Below are 14,581 nucleotides of genomic sequence, written 5' to 3'. Positions count from 1 at the left end.
TCCTCCTGACTTCTGATTTCTACCGCTGACTCCCTTTAGCCAAACCTAACCAGAACCCAAAGACCTTTGTTTTGAAAGAGATTTCCACTGATTATTGAATTTTACATTGGCAATTTTTTTTTCTTCCCATACTTTAAGTCCATCCAGTGTCTTCTGGCCACATTTTCTTGTGATGAAAAATCTGCTTTTTATCTGGTTCCCTGAATATAACGTACACTTTTAGGGGCTTGCTTTTAAGATTTCTTCTTTATCACTTTTCATTTTTAATTTTTGAGTAGGTAATACATGTTCATGGTTCAAAATGCAAAAAGTATAGAGTGTACAATGAGATACCCTTGCCATTTACATCTACCTGTTCCCTAGTTTCCTAGTTTCCGTTTCTGTAGCCATCCAGTGTACTTATTTTCATGAATTTTCCTTTCAGATGTATAATGCATATATAAGAAAAAAAAACCCATATTCTCAATTTAGACAAATGCTAGTATACTACACACACAGTTTTGTATCTCCGTTTTTCACTTAGATATCTTTCCCCATCAGCATAGAAAGAACACTGGTCATCACATTGGCTGTAGAGTATTTCACTCTTATGTGTATATCAAAATGTAATTAAACCAGCCCCTTACTAATAGATACTTAGTTTTTGTTTCAATCTTTTGCTGTTACCAACAACTGTTTAATGAATTACCATGTATGAGCGGAATATGTACAAGGATATTTGTATATCCTAGATGTATCCGAGGAGTAGAGTTAATTGCTTGATGAAAGAGTATAATTTATCAGTTATCATACATTTATACAAAGAATATAATTTGTCACTTTGGTAGATACTGCCAAATTTCCTCTGTAAAGGTTGAACCGGTTTACATTTTTGCCAGCAATGTAAGAGAGTAACAATTTTCTCACACCTTTGTTAACAGTGTTTTTTTTGTTTTTGTTTTTTGTTTTTTAATAATGGGAGACTTTAACACCCCACTGTCAATATTAGACAGATCAATGAGACAGAAGGTTAACAAGGATATCCAGGACTTGAACTCAGCTATGCACCAAGCAGACCTAACAGACATCTACAGAACTCTCCACCCCAAATCGACAAAATATACATTCTTCTCAGCATCACATCACACTTATTCCAAAATTGACCACATAGTTGGAAGTAAAGCACTCCTCAGCAAATGTAAAAGAACAGAAATCACTATACTGTCTCTCAGACAACAGTGAAATCAAATTAGAACTCAGGATTAAGAAACTCACTCAAACCGCTCAACTACATGGAAACTGAACAACCTGCTCCTGAATGACTACTGGGTACATAACGAAATGAAGGCAGAAATAAAGATGTTCTTTGAAACCAATGAGAACAAAGACACAACATACCAGAATCTCTGGGACACATTTAAAGCAATGTGTAGAGGGAAATTTATAGCACTAAATGCCCACAAGAGAAAGCAGGAAAGATCTAAAATTGACACCCCAACATCACAATTAAAAGAACTAGAGAAGCAAGAGCAAACACGTTCAAAAGCTAGCAGAAGGCAAGAAATAACTAAGATCAGAGCAGAACTGGAGGAGATAGAGACATAAAAAATCCCTCAAAAATCAATGAATCCAGGAGCTGGTTTTTTGAAAAGATCAACAAAATTGACAGACCGCTATCAAGACTAATAAGAAAAGAGAGAAGAATAAAATAAACGCAATAAAAAATGATAAAGGGGATATCACCACCGATCCCACAGAAATACAAACTACCATCGGAGAATACTATAACCACCTCTATGCAAATAAACTAGAAAATCTAGAAGAAATGGATAAATTCCTGGACACATACACCCTCCCAAGGCTAAGACAGGAAGAAGCTGAATCCATGAATACACCAAAAACAGGCTCTGAAATTGAGGCAATAATTAATAGCCTACCAACCAAAAAGAGTTCAGGACCAGACGGATTCACAGCCGAATTCTACCAGAGGTACAAAGAGGAGCTGGTACCATTCCTTCTGAAACTATTCCAATCACCAGAAAAAGAGGGAATCCTCCCTAACTCTTTTTATGAGGCCAGCATCATCCTGATACCAAAGCCTGGCAGAGACACAACAAAAAGAGAATTTTAAACCAATATCCTTGATGAACATTGATGCAAAAATCCTCAATAAAATACCAGCAAACCGAATCCAGCAGCACATCAAAAAGCTTATCCACCACAATCAAGTTGGCTTTATCCCTGGGATGCGAGGCTTGTTCACCATAAGCAAATCAATAAACTTAATCCATCATATAAACAGAACCAAAAACAAAAACCACATGATTATCTCAATAGATGCAGAAAAGGCCTTTTACAAAATTCAACAGCCTTTCATGCTAAAAACTCTCAATAAACTAGGTATTGATGGAACTTATCTCAAAATAATAAGAGCTATTTATCACAAACCCACAGCCATTATCATACTGAATGGGCAAAGACTGGAAGCATTCCCTTTGAAAACTGGCACAAGACAGGGATACCTTCTCTCACCACTCCTATTCAACATAGTGTTGGAAGATCTGGCCAGGGCAATAAGGCAAGAGAAAGAAAGAAAGCGTATTCAATTAGGAAAAGAAGTCAAATTGTCCTTGTTTGCAGATGACATGATTGTATATTTAGAAAACCCCATCGTCTCAGCCCCAAATCTCCTTAAGCTGATAAGCAACTTCATCAAAGTCTCAGGATAAAAAATCAATGTACAAAAATCACAAGCATTCCTATACACCAGTAACAGACAGACAGCCAAATCATGAGTGAACTCCCATTCACAATTGCTTCAAAGAGAATAAAATACCTAGGAATCCAACTTACAAGGGATGTGAAGGACCTCTTCAAGAAAAACTACAAACCACTGCTCAACGAAATAAAAGAGGACACAAACAAATGGAAAAACATTCCATGCTCATGGATAGGAAGAATCAATATCGTGAAAATGGCCATACTTCCCAAGGTAATTTATAGATTCAATGCCATCCCCATTAAGCTACCAATGACTTTCTTCACAGAATTGGAAAAAACTACTTTTTCATATGGAACCACAAAAGAGCCTGCATTGCCAAGACAATCCTAAGTCAAAAGAACAAAGCTGGAGGCATCACACTACCTGACTTCAAACTATACTACAAGGCTACAGTAACCAAAACATCATGGTACTGGTACCAAAACAGAGATACAGAGTAGTGGAACAGAACAGAGCCCTCAGAAATAACACCACACATCTACAACCATCTGATTTTGACAAACCTGACAAAAATAGGAAATGGGGAAAGGTTTCCCTATTTAATAAATGGTGCTGGGAAAACTGGCTAGTCATATGTAGAAAGCTGAAACTGGATCCCTTCCTTACACCTTATACAAAAATTAATTCAAGATGGATTAAAGACTCAAATGTTAGACCTAAAACCATAAAAACCCTAGAAGAAAATGTAGGCAATACCATTCAGGTCATAGGCATGGGCAAGGACTTCATGACTAAAACACCAAAAGCAATGGCAACAGAAGCCAAAATTGACAAATGGGATCTAATTAAATTAGAGAGCTTCTGCACGGCAAAAGAAACTACCATCAGAGTGAACAGGCAACCTGCAGAATGGGAGAAAATTTTTACAATCTACCCATCTGACAAAGGGCTAATATCCAGAATCAACAAAGAACTTAAACAAATTTACAAGAAAAAATCAACCCCATCAGAAAGTGAGTAAGGATATGAACAGTGTGGTGATTCCTCAAGGATCTAGAACTAGAAATACCATTTGACCCAGCCATCCCATTACTGGGTATATACCCAAAGGATTATAAATCATGCTGCTATAAAGACACACACACACGTATGTTTATTGCGGCACTATTCACAATAGCAAAGACTTGGAACCAAACCAAATGTCCATCAATGATAGACTGTATTAAGAAAATGTGGCACATATACACCATGGAAAACTATGCAGCCATAAAAAAGGATGAGTTCATGTCCTTTCTAGGGACACAGATGAAGCTGGAAACCATCATTCTGAACAAACTGTCGCAAGGAGAGAAAACCAAACACCGCATGTTCTCACTCATAGGTGGGAATTGAATAATGAGAACACTTGGACACAGGGTGGGGAATATCACACACCGGTTCCTGGGGTGGGGTGGGGAGAGTGGGGAGGGATAGCATTAGGAGATATACCTAGTGTAAATGACGAGTTAATGGGTGCAGCACGCAAACATGGCACATGTATACATATGTAACAAACCTGCATGTTGTGCACATGCACCCTAGAACTTGAAGTATAATAACAAAAAAAAACTTTATTATGACAATTTTCAAATATACTTGAAAGTAAAAGTAGTAGAAGCAACTATCACCCAGCTTCAACAGTTACCGGTATATTGTCAATCTTGTTTCAGGTATATTTTCCCACTCCTTACCCACTGCTAGTTATCTTTTTTTATGTAAAGCTTTATTAAACAGTATAAATTCCATATAATTCACCCACTGTCAGTTTATAATTCAGTGATTTTTTGGTAAGTTTTATAGAGTTATGCAACCATTACCACAATCCAGTTTTTCATTTTCATTGCCCCAGAAAGCTCCCTCATGCACATTTGCAGTCAGTCCCCAGTGCCTACCCAGTCCAAGGCAACTACTGCTCTGCTTTCTGTCTCTATAGAGTTGTTATTTCTAGACATTTCATATAAATGATATCATACGATATGTAGTCTTTTGGATACTTTCACTTAGAGCAAGTGAAAATATTGAAAAATAGTTTTGTGAGTCATGTAAAATAGTCTTTTAAATGACTATTTTTCGCTTAGAATAATGTTCTTGAGGTTTACCTATGTTATAGCGTTTATCAGTAGCTCATTCCTTTTTTGCTGCATAGATTTCAGTATATGGATATATTACATTTTATTTGTACATTCAGGAATTGATGGCTCCTCAGATTACTTCCAGTTTTGGGCTATGACATGTGTGTATGTGTTTTAATGTGGCCACATCTTTTCATTTCTTTTAGGTAGATACCTAGGCATAGAATTGTCAGATGTATGATTAGTTTATGTTTAGCATGTTGTAAAACTCTTACTCTATATCCAAAGTGACTGTACGATTAAAATTCTAACCAATTTCCTACTGAGGTAGCAGTTTCTTTACATCTTCACTAATACGTTTTTATCTTTTTCATAATAACCATTCTAATGGTTGTACAGTAGAATCTCATTTTAGTTTTAATTTGCATTTCCTCAGTGCTGTCGTTGGTAAGCATCTTTTTGTGTGCTTTTCTATTTTATATTTTCCTTGACAAAATCTATCAATTTTTTTGATCATTTTAAAATTGTATTATTTGTCATCTTACTGAGCTCTAAGAATTCTTTATGTATTCTGGATATACACTCTTTATCAGATACATGATTTTTGATTTATCCCACTATATCTTGTCTTTTCATTTTCTTATTGGTGTCTTTTGAAGTTTATTGCTGGTTTTAAGAAATTCGGTTGTAATGTGTTTTGTGTCGTTTTCTTCATGTTTCTTGATTTTAAGCTTCTTGGATCTGTGGGCTTATAATTTTTGTCAACTTTTGGAAATTTCCTCAAAAAACTTTTTTTAGAAACCACTATTATGTTTTTCTTCAGGGATGCTACCTGAAGGGGAACAACAGCTGTCCTGCAGCTCATTAATAGCTCTAGTTGTTTTTTGTCTTTCTCTTTTATTTTAAATAGTTTTCTATTGCTATACCTTTGTTTTCCCAGTATAATATTATCTTCTATAATGTCAAATTTGCTGTTAATACCATACAATGTATTTTTCATTTCAGACATTATGTTTTTTTACGTGCAAAAGCTTGATGAAGTTCTTTTGTTTCTTCCATTTATTTACTTAACATGGTTAATCTTTTCTCTACCACTGGGGTTCACAAACTATGGCCCATGGGCCAAATCCTAAAATAATATCTGGCAATTCAGTCTCTACTCTAAACCCAACATATAGTGCAAGAATTTGAAGCCAGTGGTGCACTGAATATCATGATAGCAACAACAAAACCCATATTCAGTTTAACTTCTGATTGGTTTTACTCATATGCTCCACAATAAAGCCCTAGCAGAAGACAAGACATGCCTCTTTCTAGTCATAAATGCTGTTTACCTCAACCTCTACTGTCTTTTTTTTTTTTTTTTTAAATAGTAATTTCAACTTTTAGTTTAGATTCTGGGAGTATGTGTGCCAGTTGGTTGCATGGGTATACTGCTGAGGTTTGGGATATGAATGATCCCATAACCCAGTGGTAAACATAGTAACCATTAGTTATTTTTTAAATCCTACCCCCTGCCCCAGTAGTAGTCTCCAGTGTCTGTTGTGCCATCTTTATGTCCATGAGTACAAAATGTTTAACTCCCACTTACAAGTGAGAACATGTGTTATTTGGTTTTCTGTTCATGCGTTAATTCACTTAGGATAATGGCCTTATATAATGAAGCCCAGCTTTCAAAAACCAGAAATTATAGACATATTAAAAAAAAAAAAAAAAGAGAGAACCACTATTAAGAGATAAAGCAATCAGTAGAGCCAGATCCAGATATAAAGGCTATTGTGGAAAAGACAGAATACATTTGAGCAGACTGGAAATTTCGGCACAGAGATGGAAACATTAGGGAAGATTCAAATGGAAATTCTGGAAATACACACAGTAACAGATGAAGAATGGCTAAGACCTTCAGATTCCTTAGTAGACTTAATGCAGCTAAAGAAAGAATGAACCTTGAATGTAGATTCATAGAAATACTCAAACTAAAAGGCAAGGAGAAACAGAACAGAGTGTCTAAGAATTTAGGAAAATCTAAAACTGTCTACTAGAATCTCAGAAGATAAAATGAGGCAGAATAATATTGACAAAATAATGGCATGAATTTTCTTAAAATAATGAAAAGGATCCAGCTACAGAAACTAGAACACAAGTAGGTCAAAGTAAGAAGAGAAAAAAAGACATTATCCAAAGAAGAGTGAAGATAATGTGTAGCAGACATCTCTTCAGAAATTACAAGCCAAAACACAATGAAGTGACAACTTTAAAGTGATGAAAGAAAAAAGAAGTATTAACTTTTTTTTTTTTTTTTTTTGAGATGGAGTCTTGCTCAGTCTCCCAGGGTAGAGTGCATTGGTGCCATCTTGGCTCACTGCAACCTCTGCCTCTCAGGTTCAAACAATTCTCCTGCCTCAGTCTCCCAGGTAGCTGGGATTACAGGTGCCCGCCACTATGTCTCGCTAATTTTTATATTTTTAGTAGAGACGGGATTTTGTCATGTTGGCCAGGCTGGTCTCAAACTCCTGACCTTAGGTAATCTACCCGCCTCGGCCTCTGCTGGGATTACAGGCATGAGCCATCACACCTGGCCAGACTTTCAGTTTGAGAAAATATATTTCTAAAGTAAAAGAGAGAGATGTATCTAGAGAGATGTATCTAATAAAAAACTGAGGTAATTCATTTCTGGCAGGCCTGAACTACAAAAAACATTAAAGGGAGTTCCATAAGCAGCACCAGATGCTAGACAGAAATTTGGATGCATCTAAGGGAATAGAGCTGAAAATGGTAAATAAAAACTGAAGATAAATATCAAATTAAATTTTTCTGATTTTTAAACACTGTAAAACATAACCGATGGTCTAAAGCAGGGGTTGACAAAACAGTTTTTAAAAGGGCTATTTTAGACTCATGGACCCTTGAAGATACTTTTACTGTATGTAAATGTGTAAATTAGTTAAGGGGAATTTAGCTCTTAACTTATTGAGGTATACACTTTATATACTTTATCTTCCTCCGGTAAAATGACATTGGAACACTAATGCTGAATGAATGCTTATATGTTATGTGCTTGATGTCATGTGTTTTTGCTCTATTTTTGAAGCCCAGATGAGATTATTTTTATTAGTACTTCAAATTGCCAAAATTCTTTAGCCTATATATTTACTGATTTGCATCTTGGACCTTTCTTTCCAATTTAATTTCCCATGTTTTTGTAAACAATCTATATCTTTCTCTGTTTATCCACTGCTCTTTATTGGTATTTTATAGTTTATTATGATTAGCTAGATGTATAATTATTCTATTTATCTCTGTTCGCATTTTCTGGGCTCTCCTGAATCTATGGATTTGGATTTTTCATCAGTTGTGAAAAATTCTTGTCCAGTTAATGTCTTAGCCACATTTCTTATTTCCCTTTTAGAACTATGATTAAACATGTGTACTCCACCTCTGTGTTCCTTAATTCTTGCTTCTTGTGTTTTCCATTTCTTTTTCTTTCGGTAGGTACTCTGGATAATTTTTTCAGTGTACCAATTTTTTCTTCAGGTGTATCTAATCATAAAATCTGCCTACTGACTTTTAATTTCAATGATTTTATTATTTCTGGAAGCATTTTGACTACTGATAATTTTACCTTGTTCTTTATATTTTCAATGTCATCATTTCTTAAACTATATAATAGCTTATTTTATATTCTCTATGATTTTAATAAAGTCTCTGTGACTAATGTTCTTTTGGCCTTGTTCATAGTGCTTTGTTTCCTTGTATGTTGTGGTTTTTATTGTTCTTATCATGATTATTTTTGTTTATATTGTGAGTTTGTATTGTCTAGAATAAATTTATCTGTGGTAATTGAAGCCTGGATTGAAAGAATTTGCATTTGTTTTTGTCAGGTGCCTGGAGATATTACTAGCTTGGGACCAGTATTAACTAAATTCTTCACTTGAGAATATTTTGACCATGTAGGTATATGAATTCAGGTCACAACCTACAAGAGATTTTCAAAGTAGTTTTTTTTTTTTTTTTTTTTTTTCTGCTTAGCTCCAATTCCACACTGGCAGTTTTCCTTCTAGTCTAGAAATGTGGGGAAGAATATACTGGTGTAGCCATTTGAATTTGTAGCCAAGGCAAGCTCATTTTAATTGCTTTCAGAGGGAGAATTATTAAAGGTACCTAGTGACTCATACTATGGAAAATACAATGTACAGTTTCTTTAGTTTTGTCCGTACAGTAGTCTCCCCTCATCTGTCGATTCACTTTCTGCGGTTTTTTAGCCATAGTCAACTATGGTCCAAAAATGTTAAATAGAATATTCCAGAAATAATACATTTTAAAATTACAGGCCATTCTGAGTAGCATGATGAAATCTCACACCATCCCAACTAGGATGTGAATTATCCCTTTGTTTAGTGTATCTACACTGTGTACGCTACCTGCCCATTAGTCATTTCGTAGCCCTCTAGGTTATCAGATCAACTATCATGAGTATCACAGTGTTTGTGTTTAAGTAACCCTTATTTTACTTAATAATGGCCCCAAAGCCAAGAGTAGTGATGCCGGTAATTCATATATGCCAAAGAGAAGCTATAAAGTGCTTCAATTGAAAAGGTGAAAGTTCTCAACTTCAGAAAAAAATATTGTATGCTGAGGTTAAAATCTCACAGTGAGAACAAATTTCCTATCTCTGAAATTGTGAGGGACAAAGAAACTCATGCTAGTTTTATTGTCCCACCTCAAACTGCAAAATTTAAAGCCACACAGTGCATGTTAAGGTGCTTAATTAAGATGGAAAAGGCGTTACATTTGTGAGTGGGAGACGTGAACAGAAACATGTTCAAATTGATGAAAATTGGGTTAGGTACTATCCGTGGTTTAAGCCATCCAGTGGAAGAGAAGGGGTCTGGTAATATCCCCTGTGGATAAGTGGGCACTTGTGTGTGTGTGTGTGTGAACAAAATGTTAACTTTTTCCTCCCTCAGTAAAGATGTTACTGAAGAAAGTATTTTGAAGATTAAGTGCACTGGAATAGTTGAGTATGTCAGCGTTACCCACAATCAAATGCTCTTTGTTACTGAATAGAAATTTCTGTGAGATAACAAAGCTTCAGTTAGTATATATAGAAAAGTTGTTAAAAGTTGAGTGGTTTAAATAAAATGTGGGTAAAAGTTCATTATATTATTGTTTGACTCACGTAGAGTAGACCTAATTTTTCTTTACTTAAATTGGTTAAGTGGATTTCTTTTATTTGGATAGTTAAGTATCATATTTAGTGGAATTTTCCTATGGTAGATAAATGCACAAATCTTTCTTGTATTTTAGTGTAAAAATTACTAATATGCTACAGAAATCCAAAAAAGAATAATAATTCTGGTTATCACTATCAAACACTCTATGTCTGTCTTTCTGTGTGTTTTAGGGAAGTCTGGTACTTTATTACCATTTGTAATACAGTCATATGCCACAGAATGACATTTTGGTCAATGACTGACCACATATATGACAGTGGTCCCATAAGATTATAATAGAGTACTTTTACTGTACCTTTTCTGTGTTTAGATACACAAATACTTAACCATTGTGTTACAGTTGCATATAACATTCAGTATACAAATGTGCTGAACAAGTTTGTAGCCTAAGAGCAATAGGCTGTATACTATATAGCTTAGAGGTATAGTAGGCTACACCAGCTAGGTTTGTATAAGCACACTCTGATGTTTGCATAATGACACAGTGGCCTAAGGATGCATTTCTCGAATGTATCCCTTTTAGTAAGTGATGCATAACTGTATATAGGAAAATATGGTCTGAATTCCTAGCATCCAAATGACAAAATCAGTTTGTTTCATAAATAGGGACTTTAGTAGTACTCTAGTTATTTGCTTGCATAGCAAATAGGAAGATACTGATTGATGAAAGGCAAATAAGTATGATTATGTATCATAGATTTTTTTAAAAATTCAAAACACATATCATTTAGCATGTATTTGTCCTACTACAAATTATGTTTGTCTGTATATACAGTTGACCCTTGAACAATGCAGGAGTTGGGGTGCTGACCACCCTCCCCCATGCAGTCATATTCACATATAACTTTTGACTCCCCCAGAATTTAAGTACTAATAGCCTGCTGTTGGTAGGGAGCCTTACCAATAATATAGAGTGTTGGTGCACACACATTTTGTATGTTATATGTATAATACACTGAATTCTTATAATAAAGGAAGCTAGAGAGTAAGTGTTATTAAGAAAACCATAAAGAAAAGAAAATATATTCATTCTTAAGTGGAAGAGGATCATTATAAAGGTCTTCATCCTTGTTTTCATGTTGAATTTGCTGAGGAAGAGGAAGAAGAGGGGTTAATCTTGCCGTCTCAGGGTTAGCAGAAGTCTGAGTTTGTTTATAAGTAGACCTGCACAGTTTAAATCCGCGTTATTCAAGGGGGAACTGTAAATCATTTTGTTTGGGAATATCCTGGATAATTATTTCAATTTAGGTAAATGAACTGTACATAACTTATAATTTGGACTCAAATTTTTTATAAATGTATAAACTATTAACATATTAAAACATGGTAAAAAATGTATTAAACACATTTATTGTAGAAACATTAAACATGTTCAACATGAAAAACTGATAAATATTATGATACAATAATAAATTTTTGGAAAGAAATCTTTTGATGAGTTTAATCAGACATTTTTTAAAAATCTTTACAGTTTAAGAATAATTAGTCTGTTACATTTCAACAAAATTGACATATGTATAGCTGAGCAGAACAAACTTCTGAAGATCTTGTGTTTCCTCATAGATTGTTGAAGAAAATCTGGATGGTGACATGTTAATAGATAATGGTTGTATTATGTTATTAATCAGCAAATACCTATAGCATTAAGTGCCAGGAATTATGCCAAGTGCTTTTCAAGAGGTGGTTACTAATATTATTACTTGTGTTTTATAAATAAAGAAACTGAAGCATTGAGATATTAAGTAACTTGCCCAGGGATACTCATCAATTAAGTAGTGGAGCTGAGATTCAAACCTAAACAGCTAGACCATGGGTCTGTAAAGGACGAGATACTAAACATTATAGGCTCTCTGCCTACAATAGGTCTGTGTTGTCACTGGTCAACTCTACCACTGTGGTAATGAAAGCAGCTATAGTCAATATGTAAATAAATGGATATGACTGTGTTCCAATAATACCTTATATATTAGCACTGATCATTGTATTTCATGTAATTTTCACCCACCATGAAATACTATTCTTTTGACTTAAAAAAATTTAAATATGGCTAACCATTCATATCTCATGTACTGTACAAAAACTGGCCTTCCTCGGGCCAGATTTGGCCTGTGAGCAGTAGTTTACTAGCCTTGCTGTAGGCTGTTACTTATTATGGGCTTCTACTTTATACTATTTTGGACTCATTCAGTTTGCACCCTACAGAGTTTTCTTCCATAAGGAGGGCTATACAAGTTGATCTCTAAACATTTAGTTGATTATTTATAGAGTCAATAGGAAATACAACAGGTTGGAAACGAGGTTTCTAATTCTACATATATTTCAGTTTCTTACAGTAATTTCAGCCTTTTCTTACTTCATAAGTACTTGCTGTCTTCCTTAAAACTTCCTCTAAGGAAAAGGTTTGATGTGTTTTGCCTTTATTTACTGTTACTTTGCATGTGGTTTTTCTCTCTTTAATATCATTATCATGGAGTTGGACCATGTTATTTAGGTAACTGGTAGTGGTGCATGCACACTACCATCTGTGCTTTAGATGGTACAGTCCAAACAGCAGTTTGTAAAGTTGGTGAGTAGTGGGTTCATTTCTGTTTTAGGAACATAATAACTGCTGTGTTGAACATGGATTTTGAGTAAGTATGGAATGTCTAGAGTGGAGGTCCATTAGATGTTTAAAGATGAGATAGATGTGAATTAGTGCTTTGTTACTAGGAATAGAAAAGACTCCAGAGGCACTTTTTGGTGGGCTTGTTTTATACTTATTAATAGTAAAATGAAAAATTACAAAAGGATTAATAACAAAAAATAATTCTGCCTTTCATTTCTGACCCCTAGTTCTTATTTGCCCTTTGCAGAGTCAGTTGCTTTGCTGGATATCCTGCTAGATAGTCTGACAATGTACAAACTTTATGTATTGGTGTATATGTTCCCTCCACCCCTTGACCCCTCACCTCCATTCCCATTTACACAAAGATAATGTGATGAATATGTATCTCTGTGTCTTTGCTTAACAATATATCTTGGAATTTTTTTATTCATATAGATGTAGCTATATTCTCACTAATGTTCCATTAATATTTGTATTATATTTCATTGTATGGATATATTTAATTTACCTAGTACCCTATGGTAGACATTTCCAGTATATTTCCAGTTTTTTGCTACTATAAACCATTTGTAATGTATATTGTTGTTTATGTCTTTGAGCTTATGTATGTATATTTTGAGGATGAAATTTCTGTAAGTAGAACTGCTAGGTCAAATGGTATGTGTACCTTTTAAATTGTGATGAGTATAGGAACATTTACATTCCCTCCAACAAGATGATTATCAAGTCCTGTTTCTATACACCAAAGCCATCATAGAATACATCATCTCTTTTATTTTCATAAATATGAGAGGAGAAATAGTATTTCATCTTTATAATTTTGGCCTGACAATTAATAAGAGCATGTTTTTCTATTTGAAAAAAAATCCACTTGCATTTATTTTCTGTGAAATATTCTCTTGCAGTTTTCTACTAGGTTATTGACTTTTTATTTTTTTTAACCTAACTTGTAGAAGCATTTAAATTAAGGAAATCATCAAATAATCTTTCTCCGTGTATCAGTTTGCTTTGGACTGGTTTTAAGTTTTTTGGTTCGTTGATATTTTAAAATTTGTAGTAGTCAAATTTATAAAAATGTCAGGTTATGGAGTATGGTGATTGTGCTGTAAGTGTGTAACTGTGTAATATTTAGGTCTTTTATATAATTTTAAAAGCATATATATTCTCATAGTTATATTTTATAATTTTAGTCTATTAGTGATTAGGGTTTTGATTAAAAGCAAAAACCATTTATTAAAAAAACAACTTCAGGTAGTTACACTAGAGGATCTGCTAGATGAATTAAGATTTAAGATTTAGAGGGATTTGTCACTTGTACTACTTTAGGATTGCTAAACAATAAATAATTTTATAATTTTCCATGCTCATGATTAGGAAATCATTCATGTTCTTTTCTTTATGAATCATAAATTATTAAGAGCACATATTTAGTAACAGTATTTCCAAATGATTTATTTAAAAATGAGGAACTACAGAATTTGAGCAATCCTGTTATGAGTGGGATAATCAAGGTAAGCTTAGTGTGAGGAACCATGTGTCATTTATTAGATATAGTTGTTAGTATATGCTGTAATATAAATGTTGGCCAAGAGTTTTATGGTGATTCTCTAACTTATGTTTTTGTGTTAATTTTATCCAACTCTTATATCACCCAGAAAAAAATGAGATTTTGGATTTTCTCTGGAGTCCTATTATATTATGGTGAAGCCAGACTTTGGGTTCATTTTAGATCATCCTTCCATGTATAGCTCTATCATTGTTGTGACCTTGTATGCCATTAAATTGTATTGCATTGTGGTCATTAGTAGGCATGAGTAATATAATTGTTTCATTCTATAGTTCTAAAACTGTAAGTATATTTCTTTGTATTTTCCTTGAAGGCACTTCTTTTAAAATCTTACAGAAAACATAATATGAATTCTGGTGATCA

The 14,581-nt window shown here is 34.1% G+C and overlaps 1 protein-coding gene and 1 pseudogene across 9 annotated transcripts in view; one reads left to right on the top strand and one right to left on the bottom strand.

Annotated features, from left to right (window-relative positions):
• The window catches only part of LOC105477406 (zinc finger protein 654), a 78,962-nt gene that overhangs the window by 34,291 nt on the left and 30,090 nt on the right, over window positions 1-14,581 (top strand). The window lies entirely within an intron of this gene.
• The window catches only part of LOC105477405 (chromobox protein homolog 5 pseudogene), a 44,638-nt pseudogene that overhangs the window by 4,966 nt on the left and 25,091 nt on the right, over window positions 1-14,581 (bottom strand).

The sequence above is a fragment of the Macaca nemestrina genome, chromosome 2, assembly GCF_043159975.1.
Source record: "Macaca nemestrina isolate mMacNem1 chromosome 2, mMacNem.hap1, whole genome shotgun sequence".
NCBI lineage: Eukaryota > Metazoa > Chordata > Mammalia > Primates > Cercopithecidae > Macaca > Macaca nemestrina.
Note: the sequence above shows the minus strand (reverse complement) of the source record. Positions and strands in the feature narration are given on the sequence as shown.